General features: G+C 53.0%; 1 protein-coding gene and 1 long non-coding RNA gene across 2 annotated transcripts in view; one reads left to right on the forward strand and one right to left on the reverse strand.

Annotated features, from left to right (window-relative positions):
* LOC309352046 overlaps window positions 1-13,768 on the reverse strand; it is a 413,396-nt gene that overhangs the window by 201,000 nt on the left and 198,628 nt on the right. The gene's annotated exons all lie outside the window — the stretch shown is intronic.
* The window catches only part of SND1 (staphylococcal nuclease and tudor domain containing 1), a 224,164-nt gene that overhangs the window by 86,829 nt on the left and 123,567 nt on the right, over window positions 1-13,768 (forward strand). The gene's annotated exons all lie outside the window — the stretch shown is intronic.

Raw genomic sequence — 13,768 nt, forward strand, 5'->3', positions numbered from 1 at the left:
ACGGCTGGGCACCGGGGCCCCTCTTCTTATTTTGTGAACCGCCCTGAGATCTTTATATTTTTTTAATATATAATTTTTATTAATTTCAACATACCAATTATTATACATTCCACAGAACTTCACATCTTATACATCTTTTTGGACTTCCATCAGCACCTCTGATGACCCACCATTTTTATCATTTCTTCTGCATTTCTTAAATTCCTGTTGCCTTTAATTATCTTAACTCACAATCCACCTCTTTAACCATTTTTGCAATAATTCAAATAATTTACTTCACAAAACTTCTTGCAAACCTGCAAACGTAATCTGGCCATCACAATTACTTTTCAAATAGTCCGTAAATTTACACCAGTCTTCTGTGAATCTCTGGTCCCGCAGGTTTCGAATTCTTCCGGTTAGTTTATCCAATTCTGCATACTCCATCAATTTCATCCTCCATTCTTCTTTTGTCATCATTGTCATTGTCCCATACAGAACAATGAAATTGAAAAACCTACATAAGACATTCAAAAACCAACAAGCCTGCTATCCCAGCTATCCCAACCTGGTTAGCCCCCTAAAAACTCTGATACCCCATTTTTAAATACAATATACTCACATAAAGACTACCTTACACTGTGTTTAAAACCAAAATTGCATTTGGATTGAAACTGTTTCTCAGGCGCTAGTCCTGGTCTTTATAACCCTGGACCTTCTTCCAGAAGGCAGGAGCTGAAAGAGATCATTTCCGGGGTGGGCACTATCCTGCGCTATCTCTGCAGCTTTCTTATGGCACCTGGAAGCGTAGATTTGATGGTGCTCAGGGCTGCTCGAGAGTGCTTCCTTCCATGCGCAGGGCTCTGAGCATGGCCTGGGTCCCCTGAGCTGCAGCGGAGGCTTCTTCCGGGGGCTGGAGGGGGTGGGCAAGGGCTCCCTCCTCTCTCCGCTTCCCCGTGACCTTGGTGGCTCTGGCTCTTGGGCTGGCATCCACTTGGCGCTGGCCGCGAGGGGGGCTGCTTTGGGAGCCCCCGTTCTGCCCTCCTCCGCTGTCGCAGGGCTGCCTTTATGCGCAGTTCCTTTGTCAGCACCTCGTTTTTCACTTCGGATTAATTTGATGGAGCTAAGCGATGAAAAAGTCCTCTGCGCTAATGATCAAAACAGTCCCCCGAGGTTGGTGCTGCCGCCTGATTGGAAGCGACAGGCCCAGCCAAGGCTGCCCGTCTTTGCCTCTGCCCCGCCGGCCGCCTGCTGGGATCGATCGGCTAGGGCTGCCGGCTTCCCCCCCCTTCCCCGCTCCCCAAAAGGACACGAATTTGGCTCCCACGGGGGACGGTTGAGCGGGTCCAGGGGCCTCTGAAGGCCGTTCGTCTCCCGAGGGGCAGGCACCCCCCCCCGCTCCTCCGCTCTGCCTGCGAGGTAGGCTTTATGAGGGCGGCCCTGGCGTCCTGAGGCCGGGCGGCTGAGCGGCCAGCTCTCACCCTGCTGGCAAGGGCAGGCGGCACGGGATCAGTGCTTTCGGCCAGAGAGCACTTTTGGGGGGTGCTGAGGGCTCCCTGGACTGGCCGCTGGAGCCAGTGTGTGCTTGTGTGCGGGGGGGGGGGGGCTCCCTCTTGGTCCTTACAGCCTCCAGACTTTAGCAGCTCCTCCCCCCTCCAAGTCCCCATCTCTGTATGTGCAGGTGTGTGTCTGGGCTTGCTGGCGCACCTGCACACCTGTGCTCACCTTGCCTGTAAACACACACTGAGATGGAAACTCGGGAGGGGGGTTCCTTTGTGGCAAATCTTGTTGAGTCGCCATCCTTCCCTTGGGGGCCCTTCTGGGCCCATCTAGACCAGCCTCCTCTTTCCCACACTGGCCTCAGAAGCCCGCAAGCAAGAAGGGAATGGCTGCTCTGCCGTGACTGGAGATCGGGGGGGGGGGGGGGGTATTTTGCCCCAGAACCTGGAAGATCCACCTGGTCCTTGTGACTAAAACTCTCATCCCCCTTCAAAGCCAAACAGGTTGGTGGCCCTCCCTGTCTCCTGTGGGAGTGAGTTCCACAGGTGAACATGTGCTTAATAAGAATAAAAAAAAATATTTGTTTATTTATATGCCGCCCATCTAACTGGGTGGCTCCAGCCACTCTGGGGGGCTCCCACAAAACATTAAAAACTCCATAAAACATCAACTGTTGAACTGTTGAAAACTTCCCTTCAGATCTCTTCTAAATATGCTTGCTTTTATCCATCCTGAATCTTATCCTTTTGCCCCTTAGCCTCCTTTTCTCTGACCTGAAACGAACCAAATTCCTCCCCCTTTCTTCCTAGGAGAGCCCCTCTGCTCCTCGATCTCCTTTCCTATCCCCACAATATACTTTTTGAGGGGCAGCACCCCAAACACGGCTGTGCCATCAGTTTGCAGAGGGGAATTCCACAATCCTGTTCATCCCCATTCCTCAGAATTCCCACCATGGCACAAACTCCTTCACTGATGGTTCCCAAATAAGCGTGTCCCCCCCCCCCTTTTCAGATGAGGAGCCTCCTCTGCCAGCACCAGCCAGGCTCCCGAGGCAGATCTGAGGAAGGTTGCCATGACCCCATTTTGCTGAGCTTGTGCCCAAATGCTTCTCCTGTGAGCAGGGGAGCCCCTTAGGAAATGCACTTGGCTGGCATGTGGCAGACGCATTGCCCGCCCGCCCGCCCCTCCCCAGGACGGAGCTGGGGGGGAAGGGGCTCTGCCGTCTGGGGCAGAAGCCGGGCAACTGGGGCAGGGGACCACAAATCTGCCTCCCTCAACTCTCTGAAGAGCATTTGCGTGTCTCCGCGTGGCTTAAATAAGGTGTCAAGCAGTCGGAAAAACCTGCAAGCAGCACAATAAATAAGGGCATGCCGCTTGCCTGGAGCAAGACTGATCGCTCAGGCAGAGTTTGACGGTCGATAGGTGCGTCTCTCAAGCCTGAGTCCGTGGGAGGGAAACCAGAGCGAAGTCTCCTCCTTGACATGCGCAGAGTGGTCTGCGTGAGACCTTCTCCCCTGATTATTTCATTTCTTTTCTTTTTGAAATTATTTTTATTAAGATTTTCCAACAAATTTTAACATATTCAAAAATTCAAATTGCATTTTACAATTTCAATTAACCCCCTCCCCCAGCTACTTCCCTTTCCTATTTATTACATATTTGTCTGTTCTGGGTATAATTTTATAAACCTTATATACTAAAATTAAACTTGTATTCTTAATCTGTTCTTAACACTTTTACCTCATATTTGTGTTTTCTGTTTATATTTGTTCATTGTAAGTGTATTACTCAAATCCTGCAAGTGAGTTCATTTCAATGCATTGTTTCTGTATTATTACATTTCTTAATACAGTGGTACCTCTGGTTGCAAACGGGATCCATTCCGGAGCCCCGTTCGCAACCTGAGCAGAATGCAACCCACGTCTCCGCGCGCAGGGGGTCGCGATTTGCTGCTTCTGCGCAGGCGCGCGATGTCATTTTCAGCATCTGCGCATGCACAAGCGGCGAAACCCGGAAGTAACTCTTTCCGGTACTTCCGGGTCGCTGTGGGACGCAACCTGGAAATGCTCAACCTGAAGCAAACGCAACACGAGGTATGACTGTATATTAAAATATCTCTAAGCATCCCCCAGCCAGATTCTTCTTGTGCTCCTCACCAGCTTAGCAGGCACTGTTTGCAAAGTGCAGCCCCTGCTTTGCTTCCCAAGGTCTCTTCAGCCTCTGTCTTGGCTTTGCTCTTTTTCCCATCCCCTTAGGTCCCCCCTCCCACTGCGAACCCTTTCCTCTCCCCTCCTCATCTGCAAAGTTTTTGGTTAAACCTCTTAGCCCCCCCCCTCCACCTCTGGACCTCTGCTCTCCATTGCCTCCCTCCCTCGCTTGCCTCTGGGGCTGACTGTATGCTTGCCAGGGCGGAGACCTATTTGTGGGTTTTGTTTCCCTGTGCATTTGGTTGGCTTTGTAGAAATGACATTGGGGGGGGGGGTGGAAGGAAGAGGAGCACAGGAATTTGTGTTTGTGTGTGTCTGCTGACTGAGGGGTGGGTTTGCCTCGCCGGAGTCTCTCTCAGCTCAGAGAACATTTCAGTGGGAAATGGCAGCTTGGATCTTTTGCATGGGGGGGGGGGGCTCTGCCACAGAACTACACGTCCCGCACCCGGAGGGGTTCCCTTTGTTAGCATGCCACGGGAGGAGCACAACTGGTGGTTGTTGCTGCTAGTGAAGGAAGATTCAGGACAGATGTAAAAAGTCTCCCCCCCCCCAAACCACTCCCCAGAGTCCTTTCTGTTGGGGATAATTCAGACTGAAATTCCCAGGTGTCAAAAAAGGTTATTTCTGTCTGGCCACCACTGCAGCCCGTGTTTTGTTAGCCCAGAAATGGAAAACGAGCGAGGTCCCAGCCAAAGGAGAATGTCAACTTAAGTTGACAGAACATTCACAACTCATAGACTTAACATATAGAATAAGAGAACTGGAAGAACATACCTTTAGAGAAGATTGGAAAACGTTTATTGAATACCTGTGTAAATAAGCTTTGATGGATGCAATAATGGAAGACTGAATCGTATAGTTTTTGTAAAATATGCAGGGATTTGAGATACATAAAATGAAGCATGGAAAGAGGAGAAGGGAAGCCGCTGATATTTTAAGGATGTAAAAAGGAGTGTTTTAAACTGCAAAACAGAAAATTGAATAAAAAAAGTCCTCCTTCAAGCAGTGCAGAGTTGAACAGTGGAACTCCCTCCCACTGGAGGCAGGCATTTGGATGGCTTTAAAAATGGATTGGACAAGTTCATGGAGGAGGAAAAGGAGGAGGAGGAGGAAAGGAAGGAGGAGGAGAAGGAGAAGGAAAAGGGGGAGAAGGAGAAGGAGGAGAAGGAAAAAGGGGAGAAGGAGGAGGAGGAAGAGGGGAAGGAAAGGAGAAGGCTATGGCTATTGAGGGCTCCTAGCCAGGATGGCTCTGCTCTGCCTTCATGGGCAGAAGGTTTCTCTGGATGTCTGCTGCTGGAAACAGCAGCAGAGGAAATGCCCTTGTTCCCGGCTCCTGCTTTCAGGCCTCCCGGTCGGCCACGCAGGATGGGCTCCGTGGGCCTGATCCAGCAGGTCTTCTGAGCTTCTTGGGCCCTAGTGGCTGAGCTTCCCTCCTGGCCAGGCCAAGGGGGTGCAGAGAGGCGGCCCCTGGGATCCTGGTGGGTGGCTGAGGAAGATGTCCTTCTGCCGCGCACCCCCCAGCACAGCCCCCCCCCCGTCCTGCTGCCAAGGCAGGGTGCCAGCTGGGGGCCCTTCTGCCGTTTGGCACTAGGGGGCGCTGCTCTGCTGCAGGAGGGAGTGAGAGGCCAGAGGCGGGACCCGTGGGCTTGATTGACAGCATGGTGGCCTGGCTGCTAATTCTGGCCTCCTGGCCAGGTTCCCAGTGGGGTAATTGTTCCGGCCTCCTTGTTCCAGTTGGCAGGGGAGCACTCCCTGCTGCCGTGCACCCCGTGGCATGCTTGGGCAAGGCTGCCGAACCTGGCCCGGCCCAGAGGCAGCTGCCACTCCGGCCCCAGTGGAGAGTGCCATCGTGGCTCTCTCTGCCGGGAGGATTCTTCGAATCAGAGACCCATGCAGAGCTGGAAGGGATCCCAAGGGTCATCCAGTCCAGCCCCCGGAAATGCAGGAATTTCAGCTAAAGCTTCCCTGACAGTTGGCCATCCAGCCTCTGCTTAAAAACCTCCCGTGAAGGAGAGCCCACAGCCTCCCGAGGGAGACCGTTCTACTGCCAAACAGCTCTTACTGCCAGAAAGTTCTTCCTGATGTTTAGTCAGTATCTCCTTTCTTGTCACTTGAAGCCATGGGTTCGAGTCCTACCCTCCAGAGCAGGAGAAAACCAGCCTGTGACAGCCCTTGAAGATGTCTCCTCTCGGTCTCCTCTTTCCCAGGCGAAACATACCCAGCTGCTTCAACCGTTCCTCATCAGGCTTGGTTTCCAAACCCTTGATCACCTTGGTCTTTATCCTCTGCCCACCTCCCAGCTTCTCAACATCCTTCTTAAATAGTGGTGCCCAGAAATGGACGCAATTCTCCAGGCCTAAGGCAGTATAGAGCACTACTCTGACTTCCCTTTATTGGGACACAATTCTTCTGCTCATGTGGCCTAGAATAGCATGAGCTGGTGGTTTTTTTCCAACTACTGCAGGAACGGAAAGAGGCTTTCAACTTTGCTTCAAAGACAGGGTGCTGGGTCTGCCCTGCAAGATTGTTGTGGAACTGGCCTGTGTGCTCATGGGGTCCGCCATCTTTCTTTGGCACCCAAAGGTGCCCCGGTTTGGTTTTCCTGCTGGCGCTGAGAAGGCCTTTGTGGGCGAAGGAGGCAGTGAAGCAATTGCAGAGATGGAGCAGAGGGTCTCTTGGGGCTGCAGCTTGCAGGGCGGTGTGTGTGTGTGTCTGTCTGTAGACCCATCTTCCAGTTTTCCTTTCCCCCTTCTGCCCCCCTCCCACCCCTGATCTAAAAACAGATGCCAGAAACTGGGCAGAGCCTTGGGGGGCAAAAGGTCGGTTGAGATGGGAGAACTTGTAGGTGCAGCCTCCTCGCCTGCCATGAGGAATGGCTTCAACATCCTGTTTCCTTCTGGGCTGGGACAGACTTCCTCTGCATGTGACTAGAGGTGGGCGTGGCCTCACCTGTGCAGGTAACGACAAAAGCACAGGGCAGGGCAGCCATCTCTCTCTCTTTGACTACATGCATCGAAGAAGCAACATCTGCTGAGCCAAAGAAGCTCTCTTGGCTTCCAAAGGGACTGTCTCCTTATGAGATACAGTAGTGCCTCGCAAGACGAAATTAATCCGTTCCGCGAGTCTCTTTGTCTTGCGGTTTTTTCGTCTTGCAAAGCACGGCTATTAGCGGCTTAGCGGCTATTAACGGCTTAGCGGCTTTAAGAAAAAGGAAACAAACTCGCAAGAACTCGCAAGACGTTTCATCTTGCGAAGCAAGCCCATAGGGAAATTTGTCTTGCGAAGCACCTCAAAAAACGGAAAACTCTTTCGTCTAGCGAGTTTTTCGTCTTGCGAGGCATTCGTCTTGCGGGGCACCACTGTAGTTTCCAGGTGTATGTTACTTTTCTAAGCTAAGTCTGCCTTTTGGGATCCGATTGTGAACAGAATGTGAGTAAACTCTTTTTATACTTTTATAGAAGACTGTGTCGTGTCTTATCTTTTACGAGGGAATAAGGGGGAAATACCAGAACAGTTATTATAGAGGCTTTAGCGAGCCTGAGCAAACGCAGCTGCTAAGTTTCAAAAGGGGAATGTTACTCTGCTAAATTGTTAACACAAGTTGGAAAGGCTATAATCAAACAATATATCCTCTCCTGCATCCCTGAACATTCCCACACCTTCCCGCTCTGTGATTCAATGCTCCTTCGTCCGCACCTGCCTTTGCTTTCCGCAGAACGGTCTCCTGTCTTCAGAGCGGCTCTCCCCCGCCCATTCTGACGATGGCCGAACATCGCGATGCAGATTTAAACTGTGGAACTCCCTGCTGCAGGAGGCAGGGGTGGCCACCAACTTGGATGGCTTTGGAAAAGAGGATCAGGCCAGTCCATTTAGGAGGAGAGGGCTCCCGAGGGCTGCTAGCCAGGGTAGATATGATCCGTCTCTGTGGTCAGAGGCAGTTAGGCGCCTGAGTCCCAGTTGCACGAAAGCACAAGAGGGGACAAGGCTCTTGTGCTCGGATCCTGATTTTGGGTTTCCCAGAGTTCAGCCCCTGCGAGGACAGGGTGCAGGGCTAGGTGGGTCTCCCCCCCCCCCCCGGGCCTGATCCAGCAGGTTCTTGTTAGCTTCCTATGGTCCGTTTGCACAGTTGTGATCTGTTGGTGCGGCTGATAAGTTCCCCCAACTCCATTGCTGTTGGGGTTTGAGCCCGGTTGCTCTTCAGCCTGCTCTGCTGTGTGTGTGTATGTGTGTATTGGGGGGGGGCAGCACTGGCAGGCTGGCACGTGTGGGGTGATCCCCACCCCCAAGACTCTCCTGTCACAGAAGGGAAGACAAATCTCCCTGCGCAGCCAGCCATTTCCCCTCCCTCCAAGGGGAATAGGGAGCCAGCCATTGGATAATCACTCAGCAGCTTGATGAATGTCTCAGCTGATGGGAGTGGGGGGGGGGAGCTTCTCATCTGAGGCATGTGCTTGGCCGGCCTTCAAGAATGTGCCTCCCCTCCGCTGAGCCAGCTGCCTTGCCTGGTGGCTTTCCAAGCCCAGGAGCGCCCCAGAAGCGATGCTAGGGCACACGGGGTGTGGGTGTGCTATCCTGCTCCTGGCAGAGGACATCACAGGAGGGCAGGGATCCTTTACAGAGCAGGGGTTGGACTAGATGACCTGGAAGGGGCCCTTGCAACTTAGCAATGCTCCTAAACCGGAGGGTGTGTGTATGCATTCCTTATAGGCTCAGCTGGGACTCCCAAGCTTCTGGAGGCCTCGCTGCCTTTTCCGAGTCCTGAGCCAGGAGGACTTGTGTTTCTGGGGCTCAGAGGCCATGCTCCTGTCCCTGCCCGATGTTCTGCAACACCCCTCAGCCCCAGCAGGGAAGGGGACAGCTGGCCACCTTCCGGCAGAGCTTGCCCTCCCTCGGCGTTGGCTTTGTTTTGAAGGGACCTCTCTCTGGCTCACCTGCCAGTGTAGCTGCTTCCTTTCTCGGTGGGGTGGGGGGGAGCAGCCTCCTCCTCCTGTGTCCAGGGGAGGTGGGTGGGTGGAGTCACAGACCTCCCCACAGCCATTCATGAATGGCCTCCCTTGGCAGCCCAGGCACCGCCCTGTCTGTTCCCAGAGGGTGGCTGGGGAAACCCAGCCAGATGGGCGGGGTAGAAATAATAAATTATTATTATTATATTATTATTCCTGGGCCTCCCAAGTGGCTCCAGCACGTTGGGTCCTGGGACGACGGAGATCTCCCCCCCCCCCTTAGTGCCCAATTGCTTCCTTCCCAGTCGATCGAGTGCCTTCTGATGCCGCAAGCAGCCCTGGCCAGCACAGAGATTTGGCTTTCCTAGAGAGGGAAATGGAGGTGCTTGAGGCAGTCGGAGCAGAAGGGACCTGTCTCGAGCTTCCGCTGCCCGTTGCAAGCGGGTGGGGGAGCAGGCACTCCCTCCAGCCTCCCGTTTCATGTTAGGGGGGCACCTTAGGATTGCAGCTTCAGAAGGGACTCCACCCCCTGCAGCCCAGGACTTGCCCCTTGGGATCTTCGCCCAAAGGTCTTCCCTTCCTGCTCTCATGAGTTTCCCACCTAGATTTCCCAGTCTGCAGCTTGCTGGGAGCCCCAGAACCAGACTGCCTCCAGAGAGGGGCCTTGCCCCCTCTTGCCTGCCTCTTTGGGGAGCTTCTCCTTCCTTGCTGGGTGCAGGGAGAAGAGGGGAGCAGCGCTTCCCCGTTGGCTCTGCAGGGCCTTGGGGAGGCATTCCTGGCCAGCCCCCGCCCCCCCCCCCCGAGGAAAGCCATCACGGGGAGGCAACTTGGTTATCTGCCTCTGCTGCCGTCAAACAGGTCGGAAGCCCCCACCGGGCCCTGGAGGTGGAGGGAGCGCAATGGATGCTCCCCCTGCCCTTCCGTCACAGCAGCGTGGAGTTTTATGGAGCGTCGGTTTTATGGAGCACTGGGCGGCCTCTAAACAGGCCTCATTTGTTTCCTCCGACGGTCTTGGCCGCCGCCACTGCTGGTCCATAAAGCACAGCCTCTGGGACCCTCCAGGCCGTGGCGAGGAGGGGAGCCCAGGGGCCGGGCTGGGGGTGGGCAGGCGAGCAGCGGCCCGGCGTGGGGCAGAGAGCCGTCCTTCTGCTGCTTGCCGGGGACGTGACTCGCCGACTAATGAGCACCTGCAACTCCCGGGGTCAGGAGAGGATCTGGGGCCTGCGTGGCACGTTTTTTGCACGTTGGCAGTGCAGGGTGAGGGGGCTGGGATGGGGCTGCCTAGGAACAAGCAGCCTGGGCGATGCCCACCCCTCAGCAGCCCCTCCTGCAGCCTGGCACGGCTCCCTCCCCTGGAGGACTTCAGCGGCTGCGTAATAAAGGGAGCCTGCTTAGCCAGGACCCCAAACTGGTGGCTGTGTTGGGTCTCTGCATGGAATTCCTCCAGGAAAACCATTCGGCACAGGAGGGAAGAAAGGGAGGGGGGTCCTTTCATGCCTGGCTTTGTCTCCCAATCATTGGCCCCGTGGCCGGGTCAAGAATAAGGACGTGCCCGTGGCCAGTAGGACGTGTGACCCTGCCAGGCTCTGCTGGGGTGCAGACAATCGGGAATCCGAGTTGCAAGCCCTTATAGAATTACAGAATTTATGGTAGTATATAATCTGAATGGCTCCCCAAAGGTCATCCATCCCAACCCCCAGCAAGGTCCTTCAATAATAATAATAATAATAATAATAATAATAATAATAAAAATAAAATACCCCGCCCATCTTGCTGGGTTTCTCCAGCCACTCTGGGCAGCTTCCAACAAAATATTAAAAACACAATAAAACATCAAACATTAAAATCAGGGCTGTCATCAGATGTCTTCCAAATGTCATATAGTTGTTTATTTCCTTGACATCTGCTGGGAGAGTGTTCCACAGAGCGGGTGCCACTACCGAGAAGGCCCTCTGCCTGGTTCCCTGCAACCTCACTTCTCGCAGGGAGGCCAGAAGGCCCTCGGCACCCGATCTCAGTGTCTGGGCTGAATGATGGGGGTAGGGACACTTCTTCAGGTCTACTGGGCCGAGTCCGTTTAGGGCTTTCAAGGTCAGCACCAACACTTTGAATTGTGCTCAGAAATGTACTGGGAGCCAATGTAAGTCTTTCAAGACTGGTGTTACATGTTCTCGGCGGTCGCTCCCAGTCCCCAGTCTGTCTGCCACATTCTGGATTACTTGCAGTTTCCGAGTCACCTTCCAGGGTAGCCCTACATAGAGCGCATTGCAGTAGTCTAACCGGGAGATAACTAGAGCATGCACCACTCAGGTGAGGCAGTCATTAAATGTTTCATCAGAAGCTCCTCCCTTGTCTTTTTAATCCACTGCATCCGTTGGAATCCTACCCTCTGGAACTGCAGAAAATGTTCTTGCTCCATCTTGCTTTCTCCTTCTCTGGAGGGCAGGACTCGAACCCATGGCTTCAAGTTATAAGAAGGGAGATTCCGGCTGAACACCCGGAAGAACTTTCTGGCGCTAAGAGCCGTTTCAGAGTGGGGTGGTCTCCCTGAGGAGGTGGTGTCCTCTCCTTCCGTGGAGGTTTCTGAGCAGAGGTTGGACGGCCACCTGCCATGGCTGCTGCAGCTGAGATTCCTGCATTTCAGGGGGTTGGACTAGATGACCCCGGGTGTCCCTTCCCGCTCTCTCTACGATCCTCTGGTTCTGTGAAGCAAGCACCTTCTGCCATCTCCCTAGAATAGCTCTCCTGTCTGGGCACAGTTTCCGCTTTGTGTGTGTCTGTGCACCCACAGTTTTTGTTTTTACTGACAGGCAATTTTCTGTTTGTTACTGACAGTCTGCAAACTTACTGACAGTTGGCAAGGCGATGCGCTGTTGCTCTCGTAACTTAATAATGAGAGCGCCTTCTTCCCCTGATTCCGCTCTCCCCCGTTTGGGAAAATCCGTCCCTCTTCATCTGTGTGGACGCTGTAGATTCCTGCCAGTCCGTTCTGATCGGGGAGGCGGTGCTGGGTCCCTCCCCTTGGGGGGGTAGGGATCGTGTGGTGTAGTGGTTAGCGTGCCAGACTAGGACCTGGCAGAGACCCGGGTTCGAATCCTCACTCGGTGATGAAGCTCCCCAGGCAGGGCCTTGGGGGCCAGTCACTTTCTCTCTGTGTCTGACCTACCTCACAGGGTTGCTGTGGGGATTAAACAAGGAGGAGGGCAAGAACCATGTACCCTGCCTTGAACTCCTTGGGAGGAAAAGGTGAGGTATAAATGCAATACGTTCCAGACACGCAGCAGCTCCCAGGCCAGGCCTTCATTTGTTATTTAGGAGCTGCCTTCTAGGACAACAACCCCCAGAAAGCCGCTTATGGTTAAAGGAGATCCAACTAAGGTGCAGATTTTTATTTATTTATATTTCACGGAACATTTTCAGTGGGCAAATAAAGTGAAAGAAAATAATGATGTAATATAGTAATATATCTTATACCCTGGCCACCTGACGGAGTTGCCCCAGCCAATCTGGCAGCTTCCATCCTAATAAAAACACAGCAAAGCAAACTTCCCAACACAGGGCGGCCCTCAGGTGTTTTTGGAAAGTTGTTTAGTCGTTTATCTGCTTGTGATCTGGTGGCAGAGCGTTCCACAGGCCCTTGGGAAGGGTGCTTGAAACCGTAATGCAATCCGACCTGTAGGTGTGTAAGTGATGCTATTAATCCAAGAAGTGTGTGATTCTTAGTAGGTCATTATAATTTCTATGAATGCACTCCATTTTTTATGGCAGTGGGAAATGGCAGCTCCCCGGAATTGTAAGGAAGCACCGGGTCTCGGAAGAAAGGTTTCTGTCTTTTGCGGTTGTTGTTTGTATTGAAAAAATGATTAAATCAATTTTTTAAAAAGAGAAGGAAAGGGGATGGGGGCTGCAAGTGCTTTGCCTCTTGGGGGTCCCGGGGCTTTGTTTGCAGAGGGTTTCCCTCCTTGAAATATTTACTAGGTTTACAGCGGCCAGAGTGGGGGCAGCCGAGAGCCCCGTGTGTGGCTTGTCCTGCTGGCAGACAGGAGCTGCTGCTTCTGGGAGCCTGAGCTCTGTGCCCGCCCTGCTCTTCCCACCCCCACCCCCAGAACGTACCCTTCCGGGAAACTTTTGCTCAGGAGAAAAGCTCTCCCAGCTTCTGGGCTCAGGTGCCCAGGGATATTGGGGGGGGGCGGGGGGCATTCGGTGAACACTCAGGATGGATTTGACGCCTGGGGTCTGAGCAGGTCCGCAGTCGGGTGCGCTGCCTCTCGATGGGCCCATCTGTCACTGGGATGTTTCCTCCTGCCGGCTTTGGAGAGCAGCTGCTTTCGTAGCTCTACAAATTCAGTCCCGGGGGCCAGATTTGGGTTGCTGGGGAAGGAGACAGAAAGCCAGGAGTTCCAAGGTGGCGTACTCCGAAATGCTGCCAATTCCAGGGCCAGCTAGACGGGCACAGCTTGGAATAACACTTGTGGTTTAATGGTGAATTTTGGACACAATGGATTTGGATTATTATAAAAGATGCAGAAGGAAATGATTAACAATAAGACCCACAAAGGGGGGGGGGAGTCTAGGAGATTCTTTGGAATCTTATATCTATGTTGTATGTTGGACATGTGACTGTAAATTTTTAATCTGAAAAACCAATAAATTTATTTTTTAAAATAGGCACAGCTTGGGGTGTCTCAGTGTATGGGTGAGATTATGGGGTCAAAGAGCTAAAATTTCTAGATTCCCTCAATGACTGTGCCGTGTAGCAGCTGGCCATGGGACCAACCAGAGACAGCAACCCTGAATTAATTTGGATGGGTGGCCTGGTGCAAGATGTCAGTGTTGTGAAGCTTGTTGGGAGCCATGACCATCATGCCATTAAATAAAATAAATGTTTCAATGGCCAATTGCCCAGGAAACCCGACATCGTCACACTTGGTTTTGGAGGAGGCAACTTCCCCAAATGAGAAGGCTGGTGAAGAGGAAGCCGAAAGGCAAAGTCGAGAGGGGGAAATCGGTCCCAAATGCTTGGGAGTTCTTTAAAAAGACAGTATTAGAGACTCCGCTGGAGTGTAGAGCACAGATCTGGAAAGTAACCATGGAGGCCCAGGGGATGCCCGTCTGTTAATGCGCACAGCCAAGGAAGGA

This window comes from Podarcis erhardii, assembly GCF_964252035.2.
Source record: "Podarcis erhardii genome assembly, chromosome: 10".
NCBI classification, from domain to species: domain Eukaryota; kingdom Metazoa; phylum Chordata; class Lepidosauria; order Squamata; family Lacertidae; genus Podarcis; species Podarcis erhardii.